The sequence below is a fragment of the Orycteropus afer genome, unplaced genomic scaffold (assembly GCF_000298275.1).
Source record: "Orycteropus afer afer isolate SDZICR_OR568_19922 unplaced genomic scaffold, OryAfe1.0 scaffold00045, whole genome shotgun sequence".
Classification (NCBI taxonomy): Eukaryota; Metazoa; Chordata; class Mammalia; order Tubulidentata; family Orycteropodidae; genus Orycteropus; species Orycteropus afer.
In genome coordinates, this window is record NW_006921632.1 from 2,929,058 (window position 1) to 2,944,277 (window position 15,220).

A 15,220-nucleotide genomic window follows, 5' to 3' on the forward strand; every position below is an offset into this window, starting at 1 on the left:
TTTTTTTTTTTTTTTTAAATCATGAATGTAATTTTTCTTTTTCCCAATATCCTTGTCAGGTTTGGTATCAAAGTTATGCCTGCCTAGAAAAAGAATTAGGGAGAACACTTTTCTTTCTACATTTGGAAAAATTTGTATACAATGCATTATTTCTTCCTTGAATGTTTGATAGAATTAATTGGTGCCATATCTAGCCCTGGGATTTTATTTGTGAGAATTTTTTTTTTTTAATAACAGCTTTATTCATATATAATTCACACACAATATAATTCATCCATTTAAAATATACAATGGTTTTTAGTATATTCATAGTTATGCCACCATCACTACAATCAACTTTAGAACATTTTCATCCCTCCAAAAAGAAACCCCAAATCATTAGCAGTCACCCTTCTTTTCATGTTGTTGTTGTTGTTATGTGCCGTTGAGTCCAACCTGACTCACAGCGACCCCTCCTTGGGTTTCTGAGGCAGTATCACTACGGAAGTAGATTGCCCCATCTTCATTCCGAGGAGTGGCTGGTGGATTTGGATCACCAGCCTTCTGGTTTTAAATTACGGATTCAGTTAAGAGCTTTCTGCTTCCTTCTTGGTCAGATCCAAATGCCCACACTTCCTTGAGACTCCTGCCCCAGGTGATCAGTGTCAGCAAACAATGCTCCAGTGACTGCTTATGGCACCATGCTAGGCACAGGGACATGCACAAAGGTGAAGGGTAAATAGGGCAATGATCTCAGCCTCTATGGAACTGAGACTTTGGACAAGTGTAAACTCTGAATCTGCATCTTCATCTTCAAAATGGGAAGAGTCACCTCTGTTTTTCAAGATTGGGGTGGAACAAATGACAATGTGTGTAAAAGCCTTCAAAAATCAGAAAGTATCATTAAAGTATTCTTACTGAAGGGGTTGCAATTTAGTTGAAGAGATGATGGTGGTGGTGGTGGTGTTAGGTGCTGTCGAGTCGACTCTGACTCATAGCAACCCTACGTACAACAGAAGAAAACACTGCCTGGTCCCGTGCTAGCCTCACAATCCTTGCTATCCCTGAGCCCATCGTTGCAGCCACTGTGTCAATCCATCTTGTTGAGGGGCTTCCCCTTCCTCACTGACCCTCCATTTTACCAAGCATGATATCTTTCTGCGGAAAATGGTCCCTTCTCACAACATGACCAAAATAGGTGAGACAAAGTCTGGCCATTCTCACTTCCAGGGAGCATTCCAGTTGCACTTCTTCCAGGCCAGATTTGTTCATTCTTTTGGCAGTCCATGGTACTTTCAGTATTCTTCACCAACACCACGACTTAAAACATCAACTCTTCTTCAGTCTTCCTTGTTCATTGTCCAGCTTTCACATGCATATGGGGTGATTAAAAATACCATGCCTTGGGTTAGGTCCACCTTAGTCTTCAGGGAAACATCTTTGCTCTTCAGCACTTGAAAGAGGTCTTTTGCAGCAGTTTTGCCCAGTACAGTACGTCATCTGATGTCTTGACTGCTGCTTCCATTGGTGCTGACTGTGGAACCAAGAAATATGAAATCTTTAACAATTTCAATCTTTTCTCAATTTATTGTGATGCTGCTTTCGTTTTCTTTATGTTGAGATGTAATCCATACTATAATCTTCATCAGTAAGTACTTCAAGTCATCTTCACTTTCAGCAAGCAAAGTTCTGTCATCTGTGTATTGCAGGTTGTTAATGAGTCTTCCTTCAATCCTGATGCCACATTCTTCATATAGTCCAGCTTCTTTGATTATTTGTTCAGCATACAGATTGAATAAGTATGGTGAAAGGATATGACCCTGATGCACTCCCTTCCTGATTTTAAAACTTGTAGTATCTCCTTGTTCTGTTCAAATGACAGCCTCTTGTTCTATGTACAGGTTCCTGATGAGCACAATCAAGAGTTCTGGAATTCCCATTCTTCTCAATGTTATCCATAATTTTTTATGATTCACACAATCAAATGCTTTTGCATAGTCAATAGACACAAGTAAACACCTTTCAGTGTTCTTTGCCTGTAGCCAAGATACATCTGACATCAGCAATGATATCCCTCTTTTCACATCCTCTTCTGAATCCAGCTTGTAGTTCTGGAAGTTCTCTGTCAATATACTGCTGCAACTGTTTTTAAATTATCTTCAGCAAGATTTTTACTTGTGTGTGATATCAATGATATTGTTCAATAATTTCCACACTCTGTGGGATCACTTTCTTTGTAATGGGTGCAAATGTGGATCTTTCCAGTCAATTGGCCAGGTAGCTGTCTTCCAAATTTCTCAGCATAGACAAGTGAGTGCCTCCAGTGCGGCATCCATTTGTTGAAGCATCTCAATGGTATTCTATCAATTCCTGGAGCCTTGTTCTTTGACGATTCCTTCAATGCAGCTCTGACTTCTTCCTTCAATACCATTGGTTCTTGATCATATGCCACCTCCTGAAATGGATGAACATCAACCAATTCTTTTTGGTACAATGACTCTGTGTATCCCTTCCATCTGCTCTTGGTGTTTCCTGCATCATTCAATATTTTGCCCATAGAATCTTTCAATATTGCAACTCGAGGCTTGAATGTTTTCTTCAGTTCTTTCAGCTTGAGAAATGCCAAGCATGTTCTTCTCTTCTGGTTTTCCAACTCCAGAAATAGAAATAGAAATAATAAATATACATAACATACACATTTACAACAATAACTACCTTTTTGAGCACTCACTATATGCTAAGCACCATATTCAGTGCTGTATATATATTACCTCATTGGCTTCTTACAATAACCCCGTGGTAAGTGTTACTATTTTTATTTTACAGATGAGAAAAGTAATGCTTAGAGAGGTTAAGTAACTCACTCAAGGTTGCACAGTTACTGAGTGACAGCCCGTGGGGAGAAGTTGGTCAGTTTAGACTGGCTCCTGAGAGGACTGCACTTGTGATCTGTCAAGGAAGTTGGCCATTTTACTAGGGTCTCGGGGTTGGCTATTCCAATAACCCTTACAAAGCCATCCCTCCTCCACCTCGATTTCTCTCTCACCCTCTCTCCATAATTTCTGCGAACTTTTCCCTCTTGCCCTTCCTCTATCTCTCTGCACTCTCACCCTGAAATCCAGATTCTTCTCATAGCTTCACAAATCAGCCCTGGGGTGGATGTAGAGGCTTCTGTTTCCATGGTGATGTGGGGAGACTGGTGCACCGCACGCCAAGTGTAGGCGATGAGGAGAATTGGCTCAAGATCCAAAGGTGTCGGCAGTAGCCAGCCTCCGAGGAAGGAGATCGATGAGAAAGCCAAGTCTGAGTGACTGGACGTCCCTTGAGCTCCAGAAAAACCTCCATCCCCGGCACGCCCCCTGCCCTCCCTAAATTCCTAATTTGGGAGAGAGTAGAAGAGAGAAAAAGTGGCGGGGGCTCCAAAGCAGAAGCTACCTCCCTTGGCGTGTTCGAAGACAAAGCCTAGTCGTAGATGGAAAGGCGGCTCACTGGGGGGCCATCCCCACCCTGGGCCCCTCTGCCTTGGCTCCCTCTCCCTTTCCGGGCGCTGACCTCATTCTTTGAGCCACCTGGCTCACTGCCCGGTGGCTGAGGGGGAGCCGGGCAGCCAGCAGGGGGCAGACGCATCTTCATTAAGAGCTTCTGTAGGAATCTCTCCGCTTAGCTCCTACCCCGCCTCTTGCTTTCACCAGAATTATTTTCAGCTGACAGGCTGCAAAGGCGCAGTAGGTGGATTTCAGGACAGGAGAGGGGTTCTGGCAGGGGCTGTGGAGCCTAAAAAGCTTTTGTCTTAAGCTGTGAGCCCTACTGGGGAGAAGAATTTAGGGCCTCAGAGTCAAGGGCTGAGGAAAGGGGCACTTTAACTTTTACTGGCTTTTAAGATTTCTTCTGAGGTTTTTCTTGATCCGTTGAAAACATTAAAAGCACCCTAACCCTGAAGGGGAGGCTTGTTCATTCAATAACAGTTTATTGAGTATCAACTATTATATTCACTAATCATTAATGGATGTATGCAATCAAAAGCCTATACAGTAGTTTTTAACATGGGGGAGGGGTTGGGGTGGGGAATGTCACATATTCTTTGCGATTATGGTAAAAAATACAGTCTCTGTCCCAGAAAGAATGAACTGCAAACCTACAAACAATGTAACAAACTATGTAACAGTGTTACAAACAATGTAACACATTGTGACATGCTTTTGGGAGCTTCATGAACCACTGTAAATTCATCCATGGATCCCAGAGTTTACATCTCTGGCTATTATGGGCTACATCCTGGGCACTGGAGACTGGAGACACAAAAGCGAATTAGATAAATGTAATCCCTACCCTGCCTGAGCTAAAAGGTTATTGGGAGACAGACAAATAAAGAGAAGCTTAAAATAGAGTGGGGAAATATAGGTCTTGGGAGACCCCAGAAAAAGGTCACCTGTCTAGACCCGCAGCCTCACAGAAGGCTTCCTGAAGGAGGTGACTGGTAAGCTGAGACCCGAAGAAAGAGCAGAAGCTGGCCAGGCAAAGACCTGGGGAGGAATGCTTTGAACAGGGAGAAAAGCACAGGTAAGGGACCAGAGGAAAGAGAACAGCAAACCTGAAAAGTGACAGACTGTACGCCAGGGTGGCTGGCTCAGGGCTGCAAGAGGACTGTGAGAAATGAGGCTAGGTGGGTAGGCACCATATGTGGGCCCTGGGATGCAGTACAGGAGAGGGAGACAGCTGCTGCCCTCAAGGGCACAGACAAGAAAGCCAATGCTTATGATGTGGAAGTTCAATTTCTCCATTAGCAATAGCACCGGGTGATATGGGAGCATGTGGGAGGAGCAGTAAACTCAGTCTTCGGGATCAGGCAAGGACCCATGAAGTGGGGCTCCAGGAGTGACGTTGGTCAGTGATGATGTCAATGTGTTCAGAATATTCTCAGCCTCTGAAAACAGCTGGAGCCTGGGGCAGGGATTATGTGTGTGGGAGGGAGTCAGAGTGCAGAGTGCATGTTGGTTTGACTACAGCCTCCTACCAGAAACATTTTTCATTCTGAGGATGAGAGGGTTAGGCTGCATGAGCTCACCTCTGCCTACTTGTTTAAGCACAGTACCAAAGTTGTAGCCAGAGGCACAGAGAGGTTAAATGATTTGCCTAAATTCTCACAGCTAGTAAACAGCAGGGACATGAACCTTTTTGAGACTACAGATCCCTTTTGAGGATCTGATGAAAGTTATATATCCAATACCCAGGAAAAAGCTTATCATAAATAGGTAGGTTGGCCCTGGCTCTCTGCTGTGGGCCTAGGGCTAGAAGTGGGAGGAGCAGGGGTTGGTCTCAGCAGAGTTTAGGCAAATGTATCCTTTTTTATCTCTAAACTTCCTCTACTTCACAAAGCACCTTGCTGGGAACAGGGGAATGAGGAGGGTAGAAAGAAAATGATAGGACACAGGAGGAGGAGAACTAACAGGAGAGTATAAGCCAGGGAAAAGGTATTGTCACAGAAGGACACAGGGAAGAGGTAACTACAGGGAGGTAGTGGGAAGAGAGCTGTTACATTGTGGGGAATTGCAGTCAATGTCATGAAACAAAATGTGTATGAACTGCTATATGGAAAATGAATTTGCTCTGTAAACTTCCACTCAAATCCCATTATATATAAAAAAAGGTATTGTGACAGAGAAGCAGCAGATGGTGCAATTATGTATTGCCAATGATTTATTTTAGCACGTATGTGTTGCTGTTGTTAGGGGCCATTGAGGAGACTCTGACTCTAGTGACCTTATGTCTGTAACAGAACAGAATGCTGCCTGGCCCTGTGCCATCGTCAGGATCATTGGTATGTCCGAGTGCATTGTGGCCATCGTCTCAACCCACCTCATGGAGGGTTTCCTTGTACTCTACCCGCCATAATGTCCTTTCCTCGGAATCATATTTACTGTTTGCCTGGCACTGTCTTAAACACTTAACAACTATTAACTCATAACTTTCTTGGGAGATAGGCACAATCATCATCCTCCTCTTCATTTTATACATGGGGAAACTGAGGCACAGAGCAAGTAAGTAACTTGCCAAGGTCAAGGAACAAGAAAGTGACAGAGCCACAGGCAGTCTGGCTCCACAGGTGTGCTCTTCTCTGCTCAGCTCTGCTACCTCTTGAGAGGGAAGGCAGTTGTGAGGGGTAGGAATTGAACCTGGGCCTCCCATACGGGACAGATGAGAACTCTACCACTCTACCTGGACACTGATCAGATACACCTAAGCAGCTCCTTTGGCTCCAGAAGGCTTGGTTTCTTTATCCTTCTCTACTGTCTTCCCTCGATCCTTTGGTCAGGATCCAGAATGTTGCCTGGCTTGTGAATAATTATCCCTCCATATCCCTCTGAGTGCAAGTGATTTGCACTTGACTAGGAGCTCTGGTAGCATAGTGGCTAAGACACTTGCCTGCTAACCAGACGGCTGGCGGTTCAAACCCATCAGCCACTCCTCGGAAGGAAGGTTAGGCAATCCTACTTCCGTAGTGATACTGCCTCGGAAACCCAAGGAGGGGTCGTTGTGAGTCAGGGCTGACTCGACGGCACATAACAACAACAACACTAACCTAAAAGTTGGCAGTCGGACCATAGAAAAAAGAGCTAGTATCCTGTTTCCAGAAAGAGAGCACAATGGTGCAGTTCTATTCTGTGACACATGGGTTGCCATGAGTTAGAATTGATTCAACGGCAATGGGCTGTAGTAGTAGTTGTTGTTGTTATGTACCGTCTAGTCGGACCTGACTCATAGCGACCCCTCCTTGGGTTTCCTAGGCAGTATCACTATGGAAGTAGATTGCCCCATCCTCCTTCCAAGGACTGGCTGGTGGGTTTGAACCACCAGCCTTCTGGTAGGCAGTCAAATGCCTTAGGCACTAGTAGTAGCAGTAAAGAAAAAAAAAAAAAAGGTGAAAGCTGGATAATGAATAAGGAAGACTGAAGAAGAATTGATACATTTGAATTATGGTGTTGGCAAAGAATATTGAATACACCATGGACTGCCAGAATGAACAAATCTGTCTTGCAAGAAGTACATAGTCAGAATGCTCCTTAGAAGGGAGAATGGTGAGACTTTGTCTCATATACTTTGGACATTTTCTCAGTAGAGACCAATCCTTGGAAAAGGACATCATGCTTGGTAAAGTAGAGGGTCAGCGAAAAAGAGAAAAATTGTCAACAAGATGGACTGACATGATAGCTGCAACAATTGGTGAGGGTGGTGCAGGACTGGGCAGTGTTTCGTTCTGTTGTACATAAGGTCTCTAAGAGTTGGAGCCAACTCAACAGCCCCTACCAACAACAGTAGGTAATGGGTATCCCTCCATGCACCCTAGCAACTGGAGTACAGGTCCAGTGAGCTAAGGAAGGAGAAAGTGAGAAAAGAAAGCCAAGGTGTTTCTTTCTCACCATACAACTGGGGTTGCATTGCTCCAAGAAACAATATTGCTAATGCTGGTTGGGGCCTCAGGCTCGTCCTGAACTAGATGTACCATGGTCAACTGCGTTCTGGGTCAAGTGGCCTTTCTGGACCCATTTAACATCTTTTCTCTGGGAAAATGCATGTAGGTTCCAAACAACTAAGTTATATATAAACCCTTTGAAAAACCATCTTGTAGATTGGGAACTGTTCTGTAGAAGTATTTAGGTAACACCGAGTGGGAGAGAGAAGGGATCAGAACAGAAACAGAGTGGGTTTGCTCTCAAAGTTTCCAAGCAGTTTTTGAAGCAACGGTGGGAAAAACGGTAACACACATAGGCTTTTCAGTCAGACACTTGGATTCAAATCCCAGCTCTGCCACTTCCTGGCTGTTAGACCTTGCCTGATAGACCTAACTTGCCCTCAGATTCTTCTCTTTAATAAAAAACAATAATCTCCACCTTGCAGAGTTGTAACCAACCAGTTGCTGTCAACTTGATTCACACTTATGGCAACCCCGTGTGTGTGAGTAGAATTGGATCCCACAGGATTTTCAATGACTGATTTTTCAGAAGTAGATCACTAGATCTTTCTTCTAAGTCACCTCTGGGGTGACTCAAACCACCACCCTTTCAGTTAGCAGCTGAGCACATTAACTATTTACACTACTCAGGGATTTCATGAAATGAGAAACTATGCTCCCCTCACATAGTGCCTGGCACTTAAAGTAATAAGTGCACCACGAATGGTGGGTGTTGTCATGTTTTCAAAGTGAGGTCTTTCCCCTCCCCATGAGGGAGCAGGATCCTTGACTGCTGAAGTCCTGAATCCAATATGCAGCTCTCCTGTATGTGGGAGCCTGAGCCTTCCCTAAACAGATACCCCAAAGGATGGAGACTAAAGGGGGCTTGAGAGTGGACTTAGAAGTAAAAATGTGCTTCAGCACACATCGTTTCTGTAGATGTCTATGGCTGCCGTACGAGTGCCCTGTCAGGACCAAGGTGGCTCTGTGTGTCACTATGACAATGCATGCTAACATGTTGCATATTCTGCCTGCCAGTGGGAGTCTGCAGTTTTCCCCTCTTTCTCCCAGGCTCCATTACTCAGGACTTTGCAGTCCCTGGCCTTATCACTAGCTGTCTGCCCTCTGACCTCTTCCCTTTGTTTACCAACTTGGCTGGCTTTCTCCTCTGGGGACAAAAGAGGTGTTCAGTTCTGGGCAGTGCCTGGCTCCAGCTACCCTTCCCCCACTCTCCTCTCATTTCCAGGAGTCTCAGACAGACTCCTTGGTTCTGAGAGGCCCCTTCCCACATGTCCAGGGAGAGGGGAGGCTGAGCTCCTCGGTTGGCACCCCTTTTATTCTCACCCTCTGTACCCCATTCCAGTCCCCAACGAGGCTCCTGGAGCTTCACTTGTCTGGACTAGAGACAACTCCTCTCCTCATTGTTTGGCCGGGATTTGGAAGCTCGCGTTTCCATAGCAACTCCTGGGCATTTAATTAAGGGAGGAGGCCTTCTTTTCCTGGTGGGGAAGTTCCAAAAAGGATACCCTGAGGGGGTGAGGGAAAAGCATTGTCCTTCAATACAGCACAATTCTGGCTTCTCCACAAAGTCCATTAAAGCTTCCCCAGCCTACTCTCCTCCCACCTGCCCCTGTCCCTCACCTTACCCCAGAGCAGGCTGGAGAGACCTCCCAAACTAGCTAGGGTAAACCCCAGGCTCCAGGATAGTACAGGTGTCAGACAATTGCTGTAAGCCACCACTCCCTCCCCTGCAACACCCATAGACACACGGTTGCTTTGTTTATTGGACTTTCAGTTTGTGGGTAGGGGTGGGAGCTAATTCAACAGTGGCCCCACTATCTGGTATGTTAGCCATAGGAGGGGCTTAGGGGCTCTTTGAACCCTCTGAAATTGAATGTAAAATAAGTATAAAGTCATGATAAGCTTTTTCCTGAGTACTGGGTATATAACTGTCGTCAGATCCTCAAAAGAGATCTTCTTGTTATGTGCCATCCAGTTGGCCCCGACTCATAGTGACCCCTCCTTGGGTTTCCGAGGCAGTATCACTACGGAAGTAGGATTGCCCGACCTTCCTTCCGAGGAGTGGCTGGTGGGTTTGAACCGCCAGCCGTCTGGTTAGCAGGCAAGTGTCTTAGCCACTATGCTACCAGAGCTCCCAAAAGAGATCTATGATCTCAAAATAAAGTTTCTCTTCCTGCTATTTACCAGCTGTGACACCTTAGGCAAATTTCTTAACCTCTCTGTCCCTCTGTGAGGAGCTTGGGTGGTGTAGTGCCTAAGGCATCTGACTGCTAACCAGAAGATTGGTAGTTCAAACCCACCAGCCACTCAGTGGAAGGAAGACTGGACAATCTACTTCCATAAATATTTACCACCTCGGAAACCCAAGGGGGGTTTCTATGAGTCAGAATCAACTTGACGGCAGTCAGTTTTTCTTTTTTTTCCTATCCCTCTGTCCTCATCTGTGAAGTTGGAATAGTAATACTTCACAAGAACGCTGGCATCTGGTGGGCACTCAGTAAGATAGTTGTTATGTTTATCACTATGAGAAAAGGCTAAATGGAGGATCTCACATCTTATCCACCTCACAACAGGATCTACCTACTCCCCCAGCACCCCTCTGCCCCGCCCCAGGCTGCTGGAAAGTGCTCCAGACTCTGATCGGAAGCCTGAAGCTTTCAAGAACTTCATCACGGGGTGGAATTTCCAAGTCAGGTCACTTAGTTATCCCAGTTCCTGAAATTCCTGTCTCAGATTTCTCAGCTGTTGCCATGACCACTTTTCCACATTTCTGGTTAGGTTAGTCTCTGTGTGTGTGTGTGTGTGTGTTTCCTTTCCACTGTATTTTTAGACTTTGGAAAAAATAAACACTGTTCACACACTAGCACCTTCCTGATCTTTTGGTTCTTATGGGCTTAGGGGTGGGGACACTTCTTTCCCTGACTGTTCTTCAACCCCACCCATTCCTCATGCATCAAACATTCTTACCTTCTGCTGAAAATTCCTAGACTTTAACCCACCCATCTATCCCCCACCTCTACCACCTGCTTCCAAAAAAAAAAAAACCACATTGCCCTGCCTAGTCGGATCCGACTCATAGTGACCCTTCCTTGGCTTTCCGAGGCAGCATCTCTATGAGGAAGCATCTCTACGGAGGTAGATTGCCCAGTCTTCCTTCTGAGGAGTGGCTGGTGGGCTTGAACTGCCAGCCTTCTTGTCAGTAGTCAGATGCCTTAGGCACTATGCCACCAGAGCTCCTCTCCCATCTGCTTAGAATCCAAATTATAACACAATTCTGAGCTGTAAATGTCTCTGGGGTTTGATCTTGTTTTCCCTGTGGTGTTTTCTTCTCCTTTCAGAAAAGGCAACTCTATCCCTAAAGTTCTTAGCTTGTTCCACTGCTGTGGAGTCAGATGAACCTTAGACCTTGCAACCCACCAACTATGTCTAGACTTCATCATTAAAAAAAAAAAAAAAAAAGGAGTTGTAGAGAGGTTTAAACGAAGTAATGCAAGGCAAACACTTAACACAGTGTCTTGCAGGTGGTAAAACCAAAACAACAAACCAGTTGCTGTCAAGTTTATTCCAATTCATGGCAACCCCATGTGTGTCAGAGAAATGGATATATATATATATTTTTTTTTTTTCCACCCTTGTAAGTGATCCCTGTCTTTATTGTATATTTCACAGGATTTTCAAGAGTGTGATCTTTCAGAAGTGGATCACCAGGTTCCATTGGCCAACCTTCTGGAAAGCTTAACCATTTGTGACACACCCAGGAATGCCTTGCCAGTGATAAACCAAAAACCCACTGCCATGAAGTTGATTCCAATTCACAGCAACCCTATAGGACAGGGTAAAACTGTCCCATAGGGTTTCTAAGGCTGTAAATCTTTATGGAACCAGACTGCCTCATCTTTCTCCTGCAGAACAGCTCAAAAAAAAAAAAAAAAAAAGAAAGCTCACTGCCATCAAATCAGTTCTGACTCATAGTGACCCCCTTTGGGTTTCTGAGGTGGTAAATCTTTATGGAAGGAGATTGCCCAGTCTTCCTTTTGCTGAGCGGCTGGTAGATTTGAACCACCAACCTTCTGGTTAGCAGTCAAATGCCTTAGGCATTACATCACCAGAACTCCTTGCAGAGAAGTTGGTGGGTTTAAATTGCTGACCTTTTGGTTAAGCAGCCAATGCTTTAACCACTGCATGCAGGTTGGTAAAGACCTCAGTTACTGGAGCTGTTGTTTCCTGGGCCTGAGGGTCCCATAGAAAACAGGGTTGTTTCTCAGTCTTTTGCTCACCTCAGTTCAAACCCCATTCAGAGTCAAGAAGTTAGACTTGGTGCTGCCAGTGCCAGAAGACATGGGTGATCAAGGGAGGCAGCAACAGAGAGATGTGGTAAGGTAGTTCGGTTTGTGTGTCAACTTGGCTGGGCCTGGTTGAGTGGCTGGGCAGCTAGTGGTAGTTAATCCCCATGAAGAGACTGGCAATCAACTCCATGGTGGGATCTACCACAAGCAGCTGGGTAAGTGCCTTTGGGTATGTGGTCTGCTTCCTGTATATAAGCAGAAGCCTTTGGGAATGGTCTCTAGCCTTTGGCATGCTTGGACCCTGCAGGTAGCCATGTCATTGTTCAGCAGCCTGCTATGCTCTGCCAACCTCGGGACTTACAATGGACTTAAGTTAATGGCCTACTGTGTGGTTTGGTGACATCAGGACTGTTCCTTTTTACTTGTCAACCTTGGGGCTTCTCAGCCTCAGCAGCCAGCAGCTGTCTGAGTGAAGAAACACCTCTAGCTCCAGTGACCCAGGAGCAGGAGACAGAGCTGGACCCCAACGTTGAGGGGCTTTCACCCAGTCCCTAGAGCCTGGTGCTTTGAACTTGGACTTAAAGCCTCCAAATTGTAAGAATAAACTCCTGTTTGTTAAGGCCATACCATTTGTGGTATATTCTCGTCAGAGCAGCACTAGGTAACCAGAACATGTGGGAAGAGCTGAAAGGTTAGATTTGTGAGGGCAAGAGAAAGGGATTTGGACTATTGAGCCTGGAGAAAACTGCAAGAGGGAAGGAAAGCCTCTTAGTCTAACAGAGTTCAGGGTTCTTTGGAGGCAATTCTGTTTTCTTTTCCTCAGGAAGGAAGAACTGTTGCAGGTGCAGAGACTGAAGCTGGCAATTGGAAAGAACTTCCCAGCTGTGGATGAAACCCTGGTACAGGAAACTGAGGCTCGCAGAGGTCTTGGCTTGTCTGAGGTCAAAAGTTCGTAAGTAGATTCAACCTTAGCCCCTGAACACACAGCAGAGGTTTTCAAGCTCTGTGCTGTACTCCAGAGGCCAGAAGCTCCTTTGCGTGGGTGGGAGGCTGAATGGAAACTCCCAATTTACAAGATTCCTACTCCCCAGGAAGACTTCCTGCTGATATGCTGGAAAGTGCATGAAGTAATGCAATTAAGGCCATTCCCATTTGAGACATAAGAAAGCTCAGTGAAAAGTTAAAATACCTTAGCCAAAGCCACACAGCTAGTAACTGGTTGTTTTTGTGTCCTGTAGAGTCAATTCCAACTCATAGTGACCCTATAGAGCACAGTAGAACTGCCCCATAGGGTTTCCTAGGGTATAATCTTTATGGGAAGGAACTCTGGTGGAACAGTGGTTAAAGCACTGGGCTGCAAACCGAAAGATCAGTGGTTTGAACCCATCAGCTACTCCATAGGAAAAAGATACGGCAGTCTGCTTCCATAAAGATTATAGCACATAGCAGGCACACCACCAGGGTAATTTTCATTACGTCCAGCTGGCGCCGGTCCCGACATTCCAATATTTACTCTGTGCTAGGGTTTACCCATTTGCCTTCACCAGCCTGAAAGCAAGGCTTGTACTCACTACCTGCTCTCTGTCAGGATTACAGGTGAACCTGTGGCCCTCTTGGCCCTCCTGGCCCACCCACTGGGCTCAGACCCTGGAGTCTGGAGCACATCCTCTGGTGTTCCAGAAAACTGTGGACTGATAGGTAGAGCTGGAGGGGCTCTCAGACAGCATGGAGTCCAACCTCTCATGTTGTAAACAAGAACGTTCAGGCCCCAAGGGAGAAGGAGGCTTGACCAAGGCCATTCCTTCTACCAATATTTGCTCAGTACCTGCTGTGCTCCAGACACCATTCTTAGTGCTGGGGATACTCACACCTACATGGCTCCTGCCCCCAAGGAGCCCATCTTACCACATTGTGTTGTTAGGTCCTGTTAAGTAGATTTGGACTTATAGCGACCTCATGTGACAGAGTTGAACTGCCCCATCGGACTTTCTAGGCTGTAATCTTTATGGGAGTTCTGGTGGCATAGTGCCCAAGGCATTTGACTACTAACCAGAAGGCTGGCAGTTCAAACCCACCAGCTACTCCTCGGATGGAAGATGAGGCAATCTACTTCCATAATGATACCGCCTTGGAAACCCAAGGAGGGGTCATTATGAGTCAGGATCGACTCCACAGCAGTGAGTTTGTTTTCTTTTGGTTTAATCTTTATAGGAGTAGATCACCAGGTCTTCTCTTCCACGGAGCAGCTGGTGAGTTCACACCACCAACCTTTCACTTAGTAGCCTGGCGCTTAACCATAGTGCTACCAGGGCTCCTCCACTTGATCATAGTGAGAAAGAAAGACGATCAACAAAAAGATCCAAAATACCAAACCAAATTCACTGCCGTCGATTCGATTAGACTCATAGCAACCCCTCCTTGGGTTTCCAAGGTGGTATCACTATGGAAGTAGATCGCCCAATCTTCCTACTGAAAAGTGGCTGGTGGGTTTGAACTGCCAGCCTCCTAGTTAGCAGTCAAGTGTTTTAGACACTGTGCTACCAGAGCTCCCAACAAAAAGATAGGGGAGGAAAACAAAAAGAACAAAACACCAACGTAAATATCATGCCTTACCACTCGCTGCTAACTGAAAGGTTGGAGGTTTGAATCCACCCAGAGGTACCTCAAAAGAAAGGATGGTGATGGGTGATGTACATCTGAAAAATTAGCCATTAAAAACTCTATGGAGCACAGTTCTACTCTGACGCACGTGGAGTTGCCATGAGTTGGAATCGACTCCACCACAACTGGTATGGTATCGGCACTTCTCACCATGATAAGTGGATGTGTGTTCTGCCTTGTTCAGCTACAGGTGTTTGCTGGTGGTCTTTGGCTGAAAGGTACTGGCAATCAAGAACACCATATATGTATACTTGTGTGTATTTTTTGAAACTAGAAAATCCTGTATCTTTGAACTGGAAGTGCATTTTGTGATATTTTAGCAGCAGATTTCCCTTCCCCATTATGTTCTCAGGCAAACTGCCCCACAGAAGCATCTGTTCCAGTCAATTGGATTGATTCTGCAGTTCTTGGGCATGCTTCACATTTTCCCACATCCACTCTCCCCTCACCAATCTTGTATCGGAATTGAAGACCAGGTGAGAATACCATCTTCCCTAAGTCTTCCATGATCACCTAAGCAGACTTAACCCCTGTCTCTTCAGCACTCCTAGGACTATGACACTTAGTTTTAATTACTCCTGGGGCTTCCTGGCTTATCTTTCTTCTTAGCTGTCTATCCCCTGAAGGCCAAGACTGAGTCTTAAAAACTTGATTAGCACGCTAGTGGCTGCTCCAGCTAAAATGCCAGCAGTCAAAATGTTAATTGTTCCCAAATGCCAGGGGCCAAAGGCTCCTGAGATCATGAAAAGTTATGGTTTAGGAACCAGGACTGGAGCACCCTAGTGTTGTTAAGGGAAGGGGAAAGATAAGCCTTGCCTTGCCA